Genomic DNA, 6,387 nt, shown 5'->3' on the forward strand with positions numbered 1-6,387 from the left:
GGGGGGGGGGGATATCTGGGTATCCTTACAAAGAAAATGGGACGATTCGGCTGATTAGCGAAGGGGGGTTGGTACAGAGGGTGCTCGTGTCGAGACCCTCTGGTCACGGGCTTGCTATATTGACATTTTTACGTGCGTTTGTAAGTGGTTTTGACTTTTTTAGATTTTTGGGTAAAATTAATTTTTAATCGTTCAGGCTTGATTTGCGGTTGATCTTTCGGTTGGGGCGAATCACTTTTTCCAGGGTCGATGCGATCGGGACTTTGGACCTTGATCGATTTCACTGTTTCGCTTCTGTTGGGATTCGTTGTCAATGTAGGGCCCTACTTTACCGACTGCTCGGGATCCGACTGTGGGATAGGAAAAAGAAAAGAAAAAAAGAAAAGAGATTTTCCGTTTTCAAGATCGCGCTAAAAACCCGATGTCTCCGGTGCGTTCTGAGAATGATCGGGGTCGCAGGACTGGCGAGGCGAACCACCGGTACCAGAGGCGAGGTGAACCATCGTGCGCTTAACTGCCCTAAAAGGCAGTTCTTCTCTTGCTGCCTATATCCACCGTTGTCTCCAGGAGTCGATCTCACTGCCGGAGAGTCCTGGGACGCCGTTCAACGCCATTTTACACGGCTTGAGACCCACCGGCCGCTTTTCTACCCTATTCAAATTACCACTTGCCCGGCCTCCGTGCAAAGTATGTCTCAGGGATACTTGAGTTTGCATACGAGTAGATATGTATGCAAGCATAGGAAAAAAAGAGGAACTATACTACAGAAAGTATGCTAATTTATGTCCTATCTCGATAATCGTTATGTTCGATACTTTAAGAATTTCAAGTAGCATAATCTCAACTTGTTCGTCATTCCTGGAAGGAGGTCGTAATAATTATAGGAATAAAAAAAAAATCCATCATTCGCGCTCGTACCTCGATGAGAATCTGTACGCGATCCAGGACGATTATCGCGAGTGTGGAAAGGGTACAAAAATTTTTTTTTTTTAATTAATGGAAAAATCAAAAATCAGGACCTTGAACGTTCGAGCACGGGAACACCTTGATTTTGAAATCGTTCAGACGTCGAAGAAAAAAAAATGACCCAGACACTCATCCAGATGCAGACCACGTTTACATATGAATGGAAAAAAAAAATAAAAAAAAAAATAAAAAAAAAGTCCCGCAAAACTTGTCGCTTGTGAGACGCATTTTCAATCGATCCTCCAAGCAGAAGCCACGGGAAACGGGGTCACGTGCCATTGTCTTCTTCGACCCGTTCTCGTGCTCGTATCTTCCACCGGCAACATGCATATCAATGTGACTTCCAATGCGGTAAAGAAATTCACACACGATGACCGGACCCACCTAACCTGGACGTTTCAACCGTTCTCGTTCGAGACGAGAATAATCGCGGGTTTCCAGATAAATGAAATACGACACGCTATTGCCATTTAACCTACGGAACCAGGATCTGTAATCCCTAGATTCGGTGAATTCGGTATTTCCACTTTCACGTAAATTCCACGTAACTTTCATACGGCCCATTATTAATTTTATGGAAAAAAAAAAAAAATAAATAAATTCATCTATATATATATTTATATTTCTGTAGACCCACCATCTCCCACCGATTCGTCATTCTCCCACCTTCGACACTGATAACTTATCAGGGGTCACTTCGGCGTTCCCTATTCGACCCACCGTGGACTCGCTCGTTCCCATGTCCGATGGTTTCTATTCGCAACGCGTCTCCCTCCCCTGTGCCGCCTCGTAAGACAATGGGCAAGGAACGCGAGACTCGGATAAAAATGAAATTTACTGTTGTAACCTCTCTTGTGCTACGAGTCTATACGCATAGCCTCGAGCTAGTAGAGATTTCTGGCTTACAGGCGGACCGTCCAGTTTCAGGCCTACGTCTTGTGGTACCGAAGTTCGTTCGCCGTCGGCCAGGAACGAATGGCTTCTGTGCTCGGTGCCGAAACACGAAGCTACGTGCGCTGGAAATTTTGGCCTGGACGCGTTTACCGGCATCGCGACCTTGTCTTTATGGCACCAGGACCACCGGCCTTAAACCATTCGTAGGAAGCTACCAAACCGAAACCCGTCGGACGGCACGTTTAATTAATTCACCTTGTGTACACAACTGCTTCCCCTACTTTTGTAAAGTAACCGTTATTGATATATCGGTTTCGGCTTTTTTTTATATTTCATTAAATTCCTTTACATTCGCCCGCGAACTACCCTCGTAACCCGCGATATTTGTTTAATTATCATTTTGTTAGCCGTTCGGTGCAGCAACGAGCGTGCCTGATTAATCGGAAATATTAGATACATGCTTATCGAACTTTCCAACTATTTTTCTTTTCCTCGTTCGGCAATCGTTCAATCGTATCTCGTCCGGCACGACTCGCGCCGGAACTTCGATGACGGAAGGCCGGGAGAACGTCTCTGGACGAGAACTCGGTGGGTCACGGGTGTCCGATTTCGCTACGCAACAGCCTTCGTTTTCAGGTCAAAAGTTCGAAAGTGGTGCACGCCGGGCAATCTACCGGCCGATACTTTGGGTTACGTGCGTTGCGCTCTCAATGAATGGTGGATGGAGCGGACTTATTAATTACAAGCTATCGTAGGCTAATTGGTTACGTATTGTTGGATACCGAATAACGTTAATTCCTTGATTATCAGGAGGATCCGAATACTCATTCGGGATTTGATTTTTCCTAAGTATAGCCATTAGCGGTTGTCATGTAACGCATTATCACCTTGCTTATGTTTTTCATTAGCACCGTATAGGAGGTTTTTACTACCTGTCATGATTCGCACGTGGCTGACATGCGACTAGGTCATGTGTGGACTGACGTGCAATTTCCATTTTTTTTTTGGAAAATTTTTTTAACGATTCCATTTCGAGATTCGCCTTTACGTATGGATTTTCACTTTACCATATGTGATGATGGATCTTTTTTACCGATCTTATATGGATTTTATAATATTGCTGTTATATATAGGAGTGTTGAAAATAATTTATTCTGGTATAAATGGTCCATGGGATTCTGTCGGACTCTCAAGATCACGTGCGTTTAAATTGGAAAAAGATGGTAAATTGCGTTGTAAAGATATGACGAATTTTGAAAAAAAAAAAAATTCCGAGTTACCATCCGGCTGCGCTGTTGAGGCATTGTCTCAAAATCAGGAACAACCGGATATCGTGCAAGTATTTTATCCACGTCATGCAATTGGCAAGCGTGTATGTGGAACGAGAAGCAGTAAATCGAGCGCACTGCCGTGAATACCATGACAGTCATTTTGCAATAGAGTCGTCTCGGCTTTGTGCCGTGTATTAGGTTAGGTTAATAAAGCAGCTCCGGTTCGTTAGAATAAAATGGGATTTTAATAACTCGCGACGATCTCCTATACCACAGATGCCATAAGCGCTTATTGATAGACAACAAAATTTCACATATCTCGCACGACCAATGTAAAAAAAAAGTGAACAAAAAATATTCCGAAAAATTTTCCAAAAATATATTTGCAATTTTTTCGCATCTCATTCATTTTCAAAAGTTGTACAGTGATAACCATAAAAAAATAGCCAAAACCGGATCCACGTTATCTCCATGTAAAGCACTCGGAACGCGAAATACGTCACAAGTGCATGAACTGGAAATAAGGAATGCCGCAGCCATGCTCGCCAACTTATTAAATGAAAACTACCAACAGCTTCTTACTCAGCCAATGGCTGCCCTCCTTAATTTCCCCTTGAGAACTTAACCAGGAAGTGTCATACTTTTAGTCAGCCACTAAAAGCCCATAGCTGTGACTTGACGCGACACACACACACACACACACACATATATATATATATATATATATATATATTTAAATACCCACAATGCACCACGACGCACGTTTAATATAGAAATCTAAAGAACATTACATCGATTCGCCATATGTCGCTTTTCAAAGAGCGTCTAAATTGCCGTCACAGTATAATCCATCCTGAACTAAAGTCCCGTTCACATTCCTCGATATTTACGACTGTTTGACAAAGGAACGCCTACTCTTTTTGTTTCTTCGTAAAAACTCAAAAATTCATATCGTCATCACGTACCGTCAGCCAGAAAGTCGTCGGCCAAGAAACTTAGACTCGACCCCGCAAGCACAGGACACGTGCCCGTCCGATATCATCCAGCACCGGGCTGAGGAATCTTCATCAGCCAGCACGAGTCAGGCTGCTTACGGCTTTCACTAGGTTATCGCGCTCTGGTTAATTCAACATCGTTACGGCATCGTTACGCCTTACCGATCATCATAAACCAGTGTAATAATAACCCAGTAAACGCGCGACACGTATCCGTACCTCGTATAGAATAAATCCGTACGTAAATTCATAGACAGGAAAACCTGACGATTCTAACCTCGAAAAAAAAAAAATATTAAGCACAGCCCACAATTAATTTCTCTACGGCTTTAAATAACGTATACTAATTTTTAAGAATCATACTCCTCTTAATACCAGCGGGATGCTGTGAAAATCTTTTGCCGATTCTTCGTGCATGTAAATATATATATATACCTGCTAATAGAAGGTTCCTCGTCAGACGCTAAAATGACGCTTATTTCATAAAGAGCATACAAACAGTACCAAATGGATTGACACAGTCGTCCTTATCCTCGTCCTCGTGAGCGTCTGAGTGGTAGGCCTATTATTTGTGAAGCTCCCAGAGTGAGTGTCGGCCATTACTTTTCGCATTAACAGAGTCGACAGTTTCTTCTCCGGCCAAGGAACTATGGTTATTATGGCGAGAAGAGTTTGAGTCCCATCAGCCACGAGTATTGGCTGTATAACGGCGAGTGGGAAGTCTTTCGGCCCACGAATCTAGAGGCTAGGGAACATTATTTTTTTCGTTTCTCTAGTAACTTTTAACAAAATAACATTTAGCAATGTTACAAGGAAGTTGATCGATGCTTGCACGATAAGCTAAATAAAAATGTAGTTTTGGAGATACTTGTTGAGGTAGACCAAATTATGTATATTACTGTACCTAACCTATACCGCCCAGTATGGGACTCGTACAAACCGCTTAAAAAGAGGGATCGGTGCCACCTTGCAGAGTAAGGAAATTACTAGCAACTGGAAGCTGCGAGTTACGTATTCTTTAATTCTAGGTATTGAACAAAGACGATGAGTTCGCACTGTGGGATAGTCAGTATTGTACTTATGAATTGTACGTAGTCTTATTATTTTATTGTACAGGCTAGGTTATGTATATATATATATATATATATATATATATATATATATATATATATATATATATATATATTCTATTTGTGTGTATCATCTCCATCACGAAGGATCCGAAAGATCAAAAAAGGAATCTCAACTAATTACATAGGCGCAACGTCCTAGCGCTGCCACTGCGCGTCCACGTGCCGGCCGTCCGGCCTAGACTGGGCACTGGGTTGTATCAGGTTCCTTGGACGAACCACCACTGGCAATGGCACCGTAGCAAGAAAGGACGGATGTTAAGCGGTCTCGAGCCGAGAGTTTGCACACGAGCGTGCCATTAATTAAGTTCAATGGACACCATGACTTTAACGGTACAATAGCATAGGACCTTGTCTTCGTTGTACAGATGGGTAAGTACCCTATGAAACCCCACGTGCCAAAGGCACGACACTGGCCTTACGAGGGGGAATGAGACGGATCGGAAGTAAAAATTTGAAAAAAAAAAAAATATTTTTTTTTTTTTCAAATTTGCAATTCCCAGTAAATTTCAAAATTTTTATCCATTCACCGTACAAATCATCCAGCGATCGAGATCGATCGTTCTCGTCTTTTCTCAATCGCGTTAGAAATCTCTATCGCGCGTGTAAACACCAATGTGAATCCGCCCATAGGTATCTACAGCGAGCTACACGTCCGATGGAGATACCAGGTGAAAATGGCAATTCCGCGGAGCCGCGAACTTGAAATTATAAACGTTTAGCGACTGTGAGAACTTCTCGGGCAGAATGCCGATGGTTTAAGTTGTGCGCTAAGAGACGCAGAAGAAGAGTAAGGGGGGCATAGGGAGGAGAAGCGGAGGTGCGAGGGGATGCGTCGAGTGCAGGTATAGGTACGCATGGGAGAGAGAGAGAGAGAGAGAGAGAGAGAGAGAGGGACAATGAGAACGAGAGAGTGAAGAGGGGCAGTGGGGGGTGGCTGCGACTGCATAGCATTGTGCAATGCGTCTGGTGGTCCTGAGTCGCATTTCTTGCTCCGCAGGAGCTGCGCTTTGCTGCTTCTCGGAGACCAGGCTTCTCCTGACGTCGCGACGTCGCACCTGCCGGCTAACTAGTCGAACCTGATTAAACTCTGCACTATGTGTCGTATGAGAGCCGATCCTCTTCTGTCTT

At 43.5% G+C, this 6,387-nt stretch overlaps 1 protein-coding gene across 13 annotated transcripts in view; it reads left to right on the plus strand.

Annotated features, from left to right (window-relative positions):
• Positions 1-6,387, plus strand: part of LOC107271854 (suppressor of lurcher protein 1) — a 207,028-nt gene that overhangs the window by 7,553 nt on the left and 193,088 nt on the right. The window lies entirely within an intron of this gene.

The sequence above is a fragment of the Cephus cinctus genome, unplaced genomic scaffold (assembly GCF_000341935.2).
Source record: "Cephus cinctus unplaced genomic scaffold, Ccin1 Ccin1_scaffold1043, whole genome shotgun sequence".
NCBI lineage: Eukaryota > Metazoa > Arthropoda > Insecta > Hymenoptera > Cephidae > Cephus > Cephus cinctus.